Source organism: Schistocerca piceifrons, chromosome 9 (genome assembly GCF_021461385.2).
Source record: "Schistocerca piceifrons isolate TAMUIC-IGC-003096 chromosome 9, iqSchPice1.1, whole genome shotgun sequence".
Lineage (NCBI taxonomy): Eukaryota > Metazoa > Arthropoda > Insecta > Orthoptera > Acrididae > Schistocerca > Schistocerca piceifrons.
The window spans coordinates 78,323,865-78,340,322 of NC_060146.1; positions in this window are offsets into that span (position 1 = coordinate 78,323,865).

Consider the following 16,458-nt stretch of genomic DNA (forward strand, 5'->3'; position numbering starts at 1 on the left):
AACTCGTGGCATCGAAGCAGTGCTCTGTTCATCCCTTTTTTACACTCAAGTTAACACTGAGATGTCTTTTCCTCCGTACTTGGTACGGCCAGCTGAAAAATAGTCATGTTGAGACACACAAAAAGAGAATATGCTCCTCTATAAAAGTCTATGAGAGAGAACTGGAGAAACAGATGCGTCAGTCCTCAGTATGCCTTTGTCACCAACGCTTCTGCCATGTCCGAAAAGAACAGACACCATATCCATATAAGTATATAGTTCTGGCAACACCGGCCATGACATTCTTCTTCTGTGCGGATGCACACGTATACACCGAACTCTTAAGGGCTCGGTAAGAATGTCTTCCACGAGTAATGAGTGTGTTGGGGTGGGAAACTTCGAATGTAGTGTGTGGACATACAAGGTGAGAATGTGGGTCTCGCGGGAGGCGTGCACGAGATAGTTCCTGCACTCGCACAATCCTCTGTGCCTTCAGTGGCTCCAGTGGATAGAGCGTCTGCCATGTAAACAGGAGATTCCGGGTTCGAGTCCCGGTCGGGGCACACATTTTCACCTGTCCCCGCTGATATATATCAACGCCCGTTGCCAGCTGTAGCTATTAATACAATTCTAGTTTCGTTCTAGATGGCTGCAGGTCATCAAATATATATTCTTTTAACTCTTTTAATGAAGAACGTTCGAAATCCTTTTACTCGAGCTCTAGTATCATAATCAAAACGTCCTCGGCCCCGGGTTCGAAACCCGCCACCGTTTAACTTTTGATTAATACTCAGCGTTGGCGGCCGAAGATATGCGGCATTACAAATCAACCCCAATTTCCCAACGACCTTGTCAAAGAGGCGCGGAGGAGCAGACAAAGGTTCAGGGCACTCTCTTGTCCTAGGGGTGGGAAACTGCTCCTAAAGGCGCAAGAATCATTAATGATCAACGGCATGAGGATGCAGAAGGCAATGGAAACCTCTTTAATTAAAGACACGTAACGTGTATCCACAGGACATGTGGCCTGTAACTGAAAAAGCATTATGACGAGCTCTCCTTCGGGAAAAGATACTCGAGAAGTCCCCCATTCGAATCTCCGCGAGGGGACTGCCAAGCGGGAGGTCATCATCAGAAAAAGATTGAATAGTCAATAGTTGACAGAGCACTGAAAGACCTAAGTCGAAACAAGGCCCCGGGAGTAGACAACATTCCATTAGAACTACTGACAGCCTTGGGAGAGCCAGGCCTAACAAAACTCTACGATCTAGCGAGCAAGATGTATGAGACAGGCGAAATACCCTCAACCTTCAAGAAGAATAATCCCAATCCCAAAGAAAGCAGGTGTTGACAGATGTGAAAATTACCGAACTATCAGTTTAATAAGCCACGGCTGCAAAATACTAACACGAATTCTTTACAGACGAATGGAAAAACTGCTAGAATCCGACCTCGGGGAAGACCAGTTTGGATTCCGTAGAAATGTTGGAACACGTGAGGCAGTACTGACCCTACGACTTATCATAGAAAATAGATTAAGGAAAGGCAAACCTACATATCTAGCATTTGTAGACTTAGAGAAAGCTTTTGACAATGTTGACTGGAATACTCTCTTTCAAATTCTGAAGGTGGCAGTGGTAAAATACAGGGAGCGAAAGACTATTTACAATTTGTACAGAAACCAGATGGCAGTTATAAGAGTGGAGGGACATGAAAGAGAAGCAGTGATTGGGAAGGGAGTGAGACAGGGTTGTAGCCTATCCCCGATGTTATTCAATCTGTATATTGAGCAAGCAGTAAAGGAAACAAAAGAAAAATTCGGAGTCATCATCATCATCATCATCATCATCATCATCATCATTTAAGACTGATTATGACTTTCAGCGTTCAGTCTGGAGCATAGTCCCCCTTATAAAATTCCTTCATGATCCCCTATTCAGTGCTAACATTGGTGCCTCTTCTGATGTTAAACCTATTACTTTAAAATCATTCTTAACCGAATCCAGGTACCTTCTCTTTGGTCTGCCCTGACTCCTCCTACCCTCTACTGCTGAACCCATGAGTCTCTTGGGTAACCTTGCTTCTCCTATGCGTGTAACATGTTCGCCCTGACTACTAAATCTATAGAGTTCATTCCCAATTTTTCATTGATTTTCTCGTTGTGGACACCCTCCTGCCATTGTTCCCATCTACTAGTACCTGCAATCATCCTAGCTACTTTCATATCCGTAACCTCAACCTTGTTGATAAGGTAACCTGAACCCACCCAGCTTTCGCTCCCATACAACAAAGTTGGTCGAAAGATTGAACGGTGCACAGATAACTTAGTCTTGGTACTGACTTCCTTCTTGCAGAAGAGAGTAGATCGTAGCTGAGCGCTCACCGTATTAAAATCCATGGAGAAGAAATAAAAACCTTGAGGTTCGCCGATGACATTGTAATTCTGTCAGAGACAGCAAAGGAGTTGGAACGGAATGGACAGGGTCTTGAAAGAAGGATATAAGATGAACATCAACAAAAACAAAACGAGGATAATGGAATGTAGTCGAATTAAATCGGATGATGCTGCGGGAATTAGATTAGGAAATGAGTCGCTTAAAGTACTAAATAAGTCTTGCTATTTGGGGAGCAAAATAACTGATGACGGTCGAAGTAAAGAGGATATGGACAGGGTCTTGAAAGGAGGATATAAGATGAACATCAACAAAAACAAAACGCGGATAATGGAATGTAGTCGAATTAAATCGGGTGATGCTGCGGGAATTAGATTAGGAAATGAGTCGCTTAAAGTACTAAATGAGTCTTGCTGTTTGGGGAGCAAAATAACTGATGACGGTCGAAGTAAAGAGGATATAAAATGTAGACTGGCAATGGCGAGGAAGCGTTTCTGAAGAAGAGACATTTGTTAACATCGAGTATAGATGTAAGTGTCAGAAAGACGTTTCTGAAAGTATTTATTTGGAGTGTAGCCATGTATGGAAGTGAAACGTGGACGATAAGAGAATAGAAGCTTTCGAAATGTGGTGCTACAGAAGAATGCTGAAAATTGGATGGGTAGATCACATAACTAACGAGAAGGTATTGACTGGAATTAGGGAGAAGAGAAATTTGTGGCACAACTTGACTAGAAGAAGGGACAGGTTGGTAGGGCATGTTTTGAAGCATCAAGGGATCACAAATTTAGCATTGGAGGGCAGCGTGGAGGGTAAAAATCGTAGAGGGAGACCAAGAGATGAATACACTAAACAGATTCAGAAGGATGTTGGTTGCAGTAGGTACTGGGAGATGAAGAAGCTTGCACGGGGTAGAGTAGCATGGAGAGCTGCATCAAACCAGTCTCTGGACTGAAGACCATAACAACAACAACAGTCAACGAAAGGATATCGTTCTACTAGTCGGAGCGTGGAATGTCACAAGCCTGAATGTGGTAGGGAAGCTAGAAAATCTGAAAAGGGAGATGCAAAGGCTCAATCTAGATATAGAAGGGGTCAGTGAAATGAAATAGAAAGAAGGATTTATGGTCAGATGAGTACAGAATAACATCAACAGCAACAGAAAATGGTGTAAGGGGAGTAGGATTCATTATGAATAGGAAGATAGGACAGAGAGTGTGTTACAGTGAACAGGTCAGTGACACGGTTGTTCTTATCAGAATCGACAGCAAACCAACACCGACATGTTCTTATCAGAATCGACAGCAAACCAACACCGACAACAATAGTTCAGAGAGTACCTGCAGACATCGCAAGCTGAAGATGAAGAAATGGTAAAAGAGTATGAGGATATTGAAAGGGTGATACAGTACATAAAGGGAGATGAAAATTGTAGAGGATAGAGTAGAAAAAACGGTTACAGGAGAATATGGGCTTGGGACAAGAAATGACAGAGGGGGACAAAATAATTGAGTTCTGTAATTAATTTCAGCTAGTAATAGCGAATATTCTATTCAAGAACAACAAGAGGAGGACGTGCACTTGAAAAAGACCGGGTGATACACGAAGATTTCAGCTAGAGTACGTCACGGTCAGACAGAGATTCCGAAATCAGATACTGGATTGTAAGGCGTACCCAGGAGCAGATGTAGTCTCATATCACAATGTAGTAGTGATGAAGAATAGGTTGAAGTTCAAGAGATTAGTCTGGAAGAACCAATGCGCAAAGGAGTGGGATACGGAAGTACTAAGGAATAACGAGGTACGCTTGAAGTTCTCTAAGGCTATAGATACAGCAATAAGGAACAGCTGAGTAGACAGTACAGTTGAAGAGGAATGGACATCTCAAAAAAATGACAATCACAGAAGCTGGAAAGAAAAACATAGGTACAAAGACATTAATCGTGAAGAAACCATGGGTAACAGAAGAAATACTTCAGTTGATCGATGGAAAAAGGAAGTACAAAAATGTTCAGGAAAGTTCAGGAATACAGAAATACAAGTCGCTGAGGAATGAAATAAATAGGAAGTGCAGAGAGCTAAGACAAAATGGTTGCATGAAAATGTGAAGAAATCGAAAAAGGAAATGATTGTCGGAAGGACTGACTCAGCATATAGGAAAGTCAGGATAACGATTGATGTCGTTAAAAGCACGGATGATAACACAAGGAGTGCAACGGGGATTCCACTATTAAATGCAGAGGAGAGGGCGTATAGGTGGGAAGGGTAGATTGTAGGTCTCCATGAGGGGGTAGTTTGTCTGATGTGATAGAAGAAGAAACAGGAGTCGATTTAAAGAAGAGATAGGAGATCCACTATTAGAATCAGAATATAAAACAGCTTTGGTGGACTTAGATAAAATAATGCAGAAGAGATAGACAACGTTCCATCAGAATTTCTAAAATTATTGGAGGAAATGGCAACAAAATTTCTATTCACGTTGGTATGTAGAATGTATGAGTCTGGCGACATACCATCTGACTTTCTTAAAATCCACGCAATTCCGAAGACGGCAAGAGCTGACAAGTGCGAGAATTATCGCATAATCAGCTTAACAGCTCATGCATCCAATTGCTGACAGGAATAGTATACAGATGAATGGAAAAGAAAATTGAGGATGTGCTTGAAGAAGATAAATTTGGCTTTAGGAAAGGTAAAGGCACGAGGGAGATAGGTGTGACGTTGCGGTTGATAATGGAAGCAAGACTAAAGAGAATCCAAGACACGTTGATTAGATTTGTCGGCCTGGAAAAAGCTTTCAACGATGTAATACGGTGCAAGCTGTTCGAAATCGATAGGGGTAAGCTACAGTGAGAGACGAGTAATATAGAATACATGGAAAAGCCAAGAGGGAATAATAAGAGTAGACGACCAAGAACGAAGTCCTAGGATTAGAAAGGGTGTAAGACAGGGATGTAACCATCGCCCCTACTATTGAATTTGCACTTCGAGGAAGCAATGCTGGAAGTAAAAGAAACGGTCGATAGTGGAATTAAAATTCAAGGTGAAAGAATGCCAATGATACAATTCGCTAATGTCATTGTTTTCCTGAGAGAAAGTGAAGAAGAATTATATGATGTGCTAAATTTAAAGAACAACCTAATGATTAGGTTACATGGATTGAGAATAAATTGAAGAAAGACGAAAGTAATGAGAAGTAGCAGAAATGAGAACAGCGAGAAATTTAACATCAGGATTGATGGCCACGAAGTAGATGAAGTTAAGGAATTCTGTTACCTAGGCAGCAATATAACCAATGACGGACGGAGCAGGAAGGACATGAAAAGCAGACTGCACCGGGGAAAAGGGTATTCCTGGCAAAGAGAAGTCTAGTAGTATCAAACATTGGCCTTAATTTGAGGAAGAAATGTCTGAGAATATACGTCTGCAGCACAGCATTCTATGGTAGTGAGAAATGGAGTATGGAAAACCGGAACAGAAGGGAATCGGTGCATTTGAATGTTGAAAATTAGCTGGACTGATAAGCTAAGGAATGAAGAGGTTTTGCGCAGAATCGGAGAGGAAAGGAATATGTGGAAAACGCTGAGAAGGAAAAGAAACAGGAAGATATTAGGGAATGACTTACATAGTACTAGAGGGAGCTGTACAGGGCAAAACTGTAGAGGAAGACAGAAATTGGAATACATACAGCAAATAATTGAGGACGTAGGTTGCAATAGCTACTCTGAGAAGAAGAGGCTGGAAGTGGGGAGGAATTACTGGTGGCCCGCTTCAAATCAGTAAGAAGACTGATGACCCCACAAAAAAAAAGCCTCTCTTTGTAGTGAAGCCAACATACTCACATGGAAACCCTTGAGTGCGAGGTTGCAAAAGGCCAGTGGTGCTTACGGCATTCAGCGTCCCACGTATTGTGTACCATGCAACCACAATACTGTCTGTTAACGGCAACAGGAGACGGGACTGGAGGTATGCAATGGTGAGCACACCATGAGTATGGAGCGTAGATAAACTGCTTAGTCGACGAGCGACTCGTAACAGTTCTACAGAGCTAATGGTGTTAACACAAATCACTGCAATGGAAACGATAAGTAAAGTAAACATTGCATTACGTCTACAGAACTGGTGCCGAAGTTGACATTTCCCCAGAAAGTAACCCAAGGAATTTCGCAGCGTGAGAAAAAGTGGCAGATGAAATATTAACCTTTTTGCAATATGAGTCACTGGAATGCGTGGTGTTGTGTAAGTTCGACTGTGCGGACAATGTACGTGATGAGTTCAATAATGACGATAAATACTTAACAAGTGAAAGTGATATTGAAACAGGTGTCGAACCATCATCCTTGTCGGACACGGAGCCACTAATCCCGTGTGGAGTCAATCGTAACAAAGGACAATCGTTGTCCAAGGGTCGGGTACTAAACATAATTACGTACATGAGAGTTCATATGCAGCATAGTAAAAAAAGAGTTATAAACAGGTTTCGAATAAATCCGCAGCAGTATGGCCGTGTAGTGCATAAGAGAAACTACGGGCATTCAAGGGAGGACGAGGCGCACTTTTTACAAAAATTGGAGTTTGCACGTTTTGGTTGCTCAATGCAATTTAAAAGGTGTACATGACAGTGGCCTACGACCTCATGGGGGTCAGGGATTTTCCCTGCCTCGTGATGACTGGGTGTTGTGTGATGTCCTTAGGTTAGTTAGGTTTAAGTAGTACTAAGTTCTAGGGGACTGATGACCATAGATGTTAAGTCCCATAGTGCTCAGAGCTATTTGAACCATTTACTACCTCATGCTCATCAAACTGCGTGCGACATAGGTTACAGTGATTTCAAGGGAAGCAGTAGATGGTTGCATACCTTCAAACAGTGCTACAGAATTCGGAGATGTAACATAACGAAATTTCGAAGAAGGCGTCAACTTGACGATGCACAGCAGACTGAGGAGTCAGACTAAAAATCTGTAGATGAGATAAAGGAATTTGTCCCATTGTTCAGTAAATAGTTTCCATGTGTGATCAATCGTGATTTGAAGAGGAAGTGCGTGTGAAAGGAACCCTGGATATTAGAGGAACATAATAATAATAACATTTTCACGTGCAGTGTTTTGGAACATATTGGTATGGCGCATTAAAATGCTACAACTTTCATAAATGCGAGATCAATTGCGGCCAATGTTGTCATAATGCTAAAGGAGATTATGTCGGACATGTATAGGAATTCCAGACTCGCTCAAGGTAAAAACGTCAAGGTACAAAAGATTCTCGGGAGCTATATTCTGGCTCACATGTGAGTTTTGTTGTTCGCAAGAAGAGTTCCCTGGAATGTTCCGTGCCATGCGACCGGTGCCGACTCGTGCGTGTGTTTATGACATAACATTGCTCCCTGCGTAGATGACGCGGTGGCGGCTGTGAATGGCAGAAATACGACTCGGATTACGCAGAGCGTTCCTGTACACGCGCTTGCGTAACGACACTCTGTGTTATTCACTCTCTCTACCTCCTGCTAACTCCAGCTGTCCCGTCGCCAACTTGCATGTGTACTGATGGTTCTACAAATTCTTTGTCTTGCTGCAAGAGCAGTCAGTTTTGTTAAAAACTATTACCCTCTTTGAGAGAATGCACTTCGAATTAATATAGCGCACATCTGAAGTGAATCTGAGAGTATTGCTGAACACATTCTCATATTTTCTCCAATCATCCACCCACCTTTCATTAGATTCAGATTTTATCCCTTCGGATAAAAAAAAAAAGAACTGGCTTCGTCTGTCACCATCCATCGACCTTGCTACATGTCCTGCTCATCTCAGTTTAATTTCCATTAAGTGATGCTTCACGCTTTCTTGGTGAAGTTCATGGTTTTGGGTTTGAAAGCGAGTAATAATTTTCTGTTTCCACGATATTCCAACAACTTGCCTATGATAGGTTTGACGTGACAGCTTCACGACTCTATCTCAACGAGTCACGTAAAACTGAAAAATGATTTAGAGAAGATATCTGTACATTGCCAAAACATGCAGTAGACTCTACATAACGACAGGTGTGAAGTCATCCACGTGAATAATAAAGGACTGCTCTAAATTCTGGTTAGACGATAAATCGCACAAATCGAAAGGCTATATACTTAAGGATTATAATTCCGAATAACCTGAACTGGGACGATCACGTATAGAACGCGATTTCTTGGCAGAACACTTAGCCGCGAAATGTGGTGGCAATCATTAAAACAAAGGCGCTTTTCCTGGCTGCAAGACCTTCTCAAGAAATTTCAATCAGCAACTTTCTCCTCCAAATAAGAAAATATTTTCTGGTGCCCCATACACAGGGAGAAATGATCATCATTATAAAATAAGAGAAAGCAGAGGTCGCAAAAAATATTTATGTGTTCGTTTTTCCCGCATGCTGTTCGAGGATGGAATGGTAGATAAAAAAGCTTGAAGGCGGTCCGACGAACCGTCTCCCAGGCACTTAATTCTGGACTGCAGAGTAGTCATTGAAATCGTATTTGTTATATTCATTTATTTGTTAGATAGGTACTTGGAATTTACTTCAGTATAGAACTGTCTTGTCTGTGACAGTGAAAGACAAAGGCTTGTTTACTTCACTTACTCTAACATATTGGGGGTCAACTTTTGCCCCTCTCCACCCCCCTTCCTCCCGCCGGGAAAATTCATAGGCCAGAAAATGGCGGTCACACGCCTCGTTCTCATTTTGTTAATTTGATTTTTTGTTAATTCAGGCACGCTTGGTTTGCGCAACTTAACTTTCATGCATGCCAGGCTAACATTTAGGATCCCTTCTCTTCTCTTGATACCTACCTCGATTCAGTATCGGGATAAGTTAAACAAGGGGACAGCCCAAAAGAGCTATTTAACAAGAAAGATTCATATCATCATAAAGGATAAAGCATAGGAGGGATCCGGTGATCGATGAAGCGAGCCTTTTAAACCACATATTCTGACGCGCTCCGTACTGTTTTCTATCTCATCAAATTTTTGTTCTACCTGGTTTATGCTTAAAATTACGTTTACAATCAACACAGGACTATAAATACGTTGGGGATTGTGGTCCAGATCAATTCGCGTAATGCGGGAAGTTTTTCTCTTGTGACAAAATTATTTACTACAGCTTCGTACACATGAAAGTAAGGAAATGGAAGCACCAACAATATACTTGCGCCAGTGGCGCGTACTTCCTAACCCATGGTCTCTTAAATACGATGTGCACGTGGAATCTAGACTGCTATACTGGGAGACAATCAGGTCTCTACCAAAACTGGAGTTCGATGGGTAATTCAAGCACGGATATCTCATCCCCCGTTAACCCACGACAATGCCCATGTCACGCTATTCAGAATGAAATTTGTTGTAGGGAATAAAAATTGCGTTCGCGTAAATACGAAGTAATTCGAATGGGAAAAGGGGTTAGCAGACATGAACATTAAGAATAACACAGACAGATTATACAGTAATACAGCCGACTAATTGCTTCACATGCACACACGTTAATTTCTAAAAATGGTTCAAATGGCTCTGAGCACTATGGAACTTAACTGCTGCGGCCATAAGTCCAGTAGAACTTAGAACTACTTAAACCTAACTAACCTAAGGACTTCACAAACATCCATGCCCGAGGGAGGACTCGAACCTCCGCCGGGACCAGCCGCACAGTCCATGACTGCACCGCCTTAGACCGCTCGGCTAATCCTGTTAATTTCCAGTCTTAATTTCAACAAGAGAGTGTAATATCTTGCAGTTTAACGCGGCCATCGCCAGATGGTGGATCGCAGTCATTTTAATCAACATTGCTAATCGTTTTAGTAACACGCTCTTGGACTCTTACAAATCGTCAATCGCAACCGCCTCAGCTCAAGAACGATCCACATGTTCCATGCTCTACTCACCCTCAGTAATCATTCTTGGGCTAAACTAAATGCGACGTTTCACACGATTTACCTATGCTTACTAAAATTATGATACTGACGGCCAATTCTCGGATGGGGGTGCCCACGTGGACAGATAGGAGACAATGGCCAGTTGTAGAAAAATCCAATAAATAGCAAATTACTTCATACGCTGATATTTCTTAAATGTGTCACACAGATTACACGTTTCTCCTAATTAGCTGCACACGAGTTCTGTGAATCATATAAGTTATTCAAGTTCTACGACGACATGGCTACTTGAAACAAAGGGTGGGGCCCAATTTACTTTTTTTTTTTTTTTGTCATCAGTCTTCCGACTCGATTCATGCGCCCCACCACGAATTCCTCTCCTGTGCCAACCTCTTCATCACAGAGTAGCACTTGCAACCTATGTCCTCAATTATTTGCAGGATCTACTCCAATCTCTGTCTTCCTCTATAGTTTTTACCCTCTACGGCTCCCTCCAGTACCATGGAAGTCATTCCTTGATGTCTTAACAGATGTCCTATCATCCTGTCCCTTCACCTTGTCAGTGTTTTCCACATATTTCTTTCCTCAACGATTCTGCACAGAACCTTCTCATTCCTTACCTTAATTTTCAACACTCGTCTGTAGCACCACCTATCAAATGCTTCGATTCCCTTAAGTTCCGGTTTTTCCACAGTCGATGTTTCACTAACATACTCTGCTGTGCTCCAGACGTACATTCTCAGAAATTTCTTCCTCAAATGAAGGCCTATGTTTGATACTAGTAGACGTCTCTTGGCCAGGAAAGCCCTTCTTGGTAGTGCTAGTCTCCTTTTGATGTCTTTCTTGGTCCGTCCATCATTGGTTATTTTGCTGCCTGGGTAGCAGAATTTCTTAATTTCATCAACTTTATGACCATCAATCGTGATGTTAAGTTTCTCGCTGTTCTCATTTCTGCTACTTCTCATTATTTTCGTCTTTCTTTGATTTACTCTCAAATACATATTCTTTACTCATTAGATTGTTTATTCCATTCAGCATATCGGGTAATACTTCTTCACTTTCACTCAGTATAGCAACGTCATCAGCGAATCGTATCATTGATATCCTTTCACCGTGAATTTTAATTCCCCTCCTGAACCTTTCTTTTGTTTCCATCATTGCTTCTTCGATTGCAGATTGCAGATTGAACAGTAGGGGCGAAAAACTGCAGCCCTGTCATGCACCCTTCCTAATCCGAACGCTTCGTTCTTGGTCTTTCACTCCTATTATTCCCTCTTGCCGCTTGTACATATTTCTATTACACGTCTCTCCCTATACCTTACCCCTATTATTCTCAGAATTTCGAACATATTGCACCATTTTACACTGTGGAACACATTTTCCAGGTCGACAAATCAAATGAACGTGTCTTTATTTGCTTCCATTCTCAACCGCAACGTCAGAATTGCCTCTCGGATGCCATTACCTTTTCTGAAGCCAAACTGATTGTCATTTAGCACATCCTCAATTTTCTTATCTGTTCTTCTGTATATTATCCTTGTAAGCAACTTGGATTCATGAGCTATTACGTTGATTGTGCGATTATTCTCTCATTTATCAGCTCTTGCAGTCTTCGGATTTTGAGGATGATATTTTTCCGGAAGTCAGATGGTATGTCGCCAGACTCATACTGTTGTGTGCATACTGTAAGACCTTCAGTACACACAACATCAGATTATTTGACTTGTCGCTCTAACGAAGTAGGCGAGTGTCAGCAATAAGTCTCGTGGTCTTATCGTGGCGTGTTTATCTTCTGCCGTTAGGTCAGACGATAGAAATGCCACTTGCACCCTTAGAGTAGCAGATTGATGGTGACCAACTTTAAACAGAACTTGATTAATTTTCATATACATTTATTAAAATAATAACAAGCATAAAAAATACTTAACTAGGTTCTGGATGCTATTTACAATTGTCAGTCTGACGTTCCTTTGGTATTGGTATGTTACTCTTATTCTCACATATATCTCTGATACTTGACAATAGTGTCGATACATTTTTCTTCATGGCTATGTACAGGAATATGATAATCTTATTAGGCGCAGACTGAAACTTGACTATAGACTAATGCAGACTAATGCAGACAAATGCAGACTGATGCTGACTGACTAATCGGAGGTCTGTACACACGTTATAATAGCTCACGCGTTCATGTATCACTGTGCGAGTGTGATCTGTGAGGAGAAAAGGTTTTACGTTAGCAGCAATCTCATTGGCTGCGTTACATATTAATACGCGGATCGGCGGAAACAGAATTTGGTCCGTCTCTATGGCAGCGCCATCTCGTAGTGCGGAGATGGACGAGCGCTGCGATTGCGCTGTTGTGCTTAGTGGGGCGTGCTCTAGTTGGAAAGTTGTGTACGCGCTGACTACGCAGAACTATGTACATAACACATACATTCTACACACCAGCGTGGATAGTCGTTTTGTTGTTGCCACTTCCCCCAATGACTTTAGAAATTATGATGGAATGTTATTTACCCCTTCTGCTTATTTGATCTTAAGTCCTCCAAAGCTCTTGTATGTTCTGCTTCTAATACTGGATCCTACCCCTTCTAAATCGACTCCTGTTTCTTCTTCTATCACACAAGACAAATCTGCCTCCTAATAGAGGTCTTGAATGTACTCTTTCCACCTACGGCCCTCTCCTTTGCATTTAACAGTGGAATTTCCGTTGCACTCTTTATGTTACCACCCTTGCTTTTAATGTCACCAAAGGTTTTTTCGATTTTCCTATATGCTCAGTCAGTCTCTCCGTCAACCATTTCTATTTCTTCACATTTTTCATACAGCCATTTCGTGTATTAGCTTTCCTGCACTTCTTACTTATTCCCTTCCTTCGGGATTTTTATTTCTGTATTCCTGAATTTCCCTGAACATTTTTGTACTTGTAGAGGGAGAAGGATAGAATATGGTTTGTTGCAGTGAACATTTGGCCGGCCATATGCACTTCGTTAGCACATTCGTAAGCGTTCTACAAAAAGGTGCGCACTATTCGGCAAACTTTTTTTCAATAGGCTTTCAACGGCACCGAAATAAGTGTGTGACAAACCGCAAGCATTGAAATCCACGTTGAAATGTTTCCTTCTGGCACACTACTTCTGTTCCATGCAGGAATTCCTTGCAGTAGTCGATAACTGTTTCTAGTGTTTCTTGTTGGTACACTCTTCATTTCCTCATGGCTTATTACACTACTGGCCATTAAAATTGCTACACTAAGAAGAAATGCAGATGATAAACGGGTATTCATTGCAAAAATATATTATACTAGATCTGACATGTGATTACATTTTCACGCAATTTGGGTGCATGGATCCTGAGAAATCAGTACCCAGAACTACCACCTCCGGCCGTAATAATGGCCTTGATAACCTGGGCATTGAGTCAAACAGAGCTTGGATGGCGTGTACAGGTACAGCTGCCCATGCAGCTTCGACACGATACCACAGTTCATCAAGAGTAGTGATTGGCGTATTGTGACGAGCCAGTTGCTAGGCCACCATTGACCAGATTCTTTCAATTGGTGAGAGATCTGGAGAATGTGCTGGCCAGGGCAGCAGTCGAACATTTTCTGTATCCAGAAAGGCCCGTACAGGAGCTGCAACATGTGGTCGTGCATTATCCTGCTGATATGTAGGGTTTCGCAGGGATCGAATGAAGGGTAGAGCCACGGCTCGTAACACTTCTGAAATGTAACGTCCACTGTTCGAAGTGCCGTCAATGCGAACAAGAGTTGACCGAGACGTGTAACCAATGGCACCCCAAACCATCACGCCGGGTGATACGCCAGTATGTCGATGGCGAATACACGCTTCCAATGTGCGTTCACCGCGATGTCGACCAACACGGATGCGCCCATCATGATGCTGTAAACAGAACCTGGATTCATCCAAAAATGACGTTTTGCCATTCGTGCACCCAGGTTCGCCGTTAAGTACACCATCGTAGGCGCTCCTGTCTGTGATGCAGCGTCAGGGGTAACCGCAGCCGTGGTCTCCGAGCTGAAAGTCCATGCTGGTGCAATCGTTGTCGAACTGTCCGTGCAGATGGTTGTTGTCTTGCAAACGTCCCCATCTGTTGACTCTGGGATCGAGACGTGGCTACAGGATTCGTTACAGTCATGCGGATAAGATGCCTGTCATCTCGACTGCTAGTGATATGAAGATATTGGGATCCAGCACGGCGTTCCGTATTACCCTCCTGAACCCACCGATTCCATATTCTGCTAACAGTCATTGGATCTCGACCAACGCGAGCAGCAATGTCGCGATACGATAAACCGCAATCGCGATAGGCTACAATCCGACCTTTATCAAAGTCGGAAACGTGATGGTACGCATTTCTCCTCCTTACACGAGGTATCACAACAACGTTTCACCAGGCAACGCCGGTCAACTGCTGTTTGTGTATGAGGAAGCGGTTGGAAACTTTCCTCATGTCAGCACGTTGTAGGTATCGCCACCGGCGCCAACCTTGTGTGAATGCTCTGAAAAGCTAATCATTTGCATATCACAGCATCTTCTTCCTGTCGGTTAAATTTCGCGTCTGTAGCACGTCATCTTCGCGGTGTAGCAATTTTAATGGTCAGTAGCGTAATTCTTGAACCCTTCGTTTGGTACCGAGTGCCGCACGTTTCGAATCCGCGTCCGACAGCATGGACCTCGATTACCATTAGAGGTCTCTGCAGCCGTAGCGCCGTAAGCCGTGGCTGCGAGCGCTCCTGGCCCGCGTATAGCGTGAGGGCGTCACTGTGGAGCACGTGGTCCCAGCAGCCAATAGCGACGTACCCTATCATGTATTTAAGCCCCTGCCTGTGACTCAGTGAGGCAGTCTGATATTCGCGTGAGTCTCTCGATATCTCGCTTACAGACATCGTGTTTACTTTGCTTACTTCTGTGTCCGAGTCGACGTTGTTGATTTCATGAGGTTTTCGCTCGTGACCCCGTTGCTTCTTGCGTGTTGGTGTTCTTGGTATCTTTCTCGGTGTTCTGTCGTTGTGTGTGTCCATCCTTTCATGTTCGTCCGTCTCGTTTGTTCGTGGGCTGATCCCGTTCGGTCCCGCCGCGCTTTCGTTCACGGCCACCCCTCGACCGTTCCGGTCACGGTTACAACACTTTGTTTATTAATATTGTAATGAAGACTGTGTAAACTATGGCTGACTCGTTCTGTGACCAAGTAGCTTTGGTTCACGTGGCACCACAGAATCTCGTAAATAAAATAAAGTGAAATAAGTAAACTGACTGCCAGACATCACAATTTTTTTCAACTAAAGTCTCCGTCCCGTCTTTTGCGAGGCTTGATGACTCAAGTAGTCAACTAAATCAGCTGTAGCCGAACATTAGCCGGCTGTTGTGGCCGAGCGGTTCTAGGCGCTTCAATCTAGAACCGCGCGACCGCTACGGTCGCAAGTTCGAATCCTGCCTCGGGTATGGATGTGTGTGATGTCCTTAGGTTCAAAAAGGATTCGAAATTGCGACCGTTGTGGTTGCGCGGTTCCAGACTGAAGGACATCACACATATCCACGCTGACCACCAGGATTCGAAATTGCGACCGTTGTGGTTGCGCGGTTCCAGACTGAAGCGCCTAGACCCGCCGGCTGATGGCCTTACGTAATAATAATAATAATAATAATAATAATAATGTCGAGTGACTAGGGCCTCCTGTCGGGTACACCGTTCGCCTGGTGCAAGTGTTTCGATTTGACGCCACTTCGGCGACTTGCGCGTTGATGGGGATGAGATGATGATGATTTGGACAACACAACACCCAGTCCTTGAGCGGAGAAAATCTCCGACCCACCCGGGAATCGAACCCGGGCCCTTAGGATTGACATTCCGTCACGCTGACCACTTCTTTCTTTTAGTCTAACGCTCTGCCAACTGAGCTTTTTTTTTTTTTTGGTACTACAAAAAAAAAAACCCCTAAGTGCCACCGCCACTTTTCATCCTATAACAAAAAAAAAAAATCTGGTCTACTTCAGGCGTTGGCTCCTGACTAAACCGACTCCAGAGAGCTGCCTATATACCAGGGGAAATATGGGAGATCAAGGTTAGGGCTATCCTTACAAACAAAACAAAATCTTCCTTTTTCTGAATTTTATTTTTATTTTTATTGTTTTCATTTTCAATTTTTTTTTCTTTTTTTCTTTTCCTTTCTTT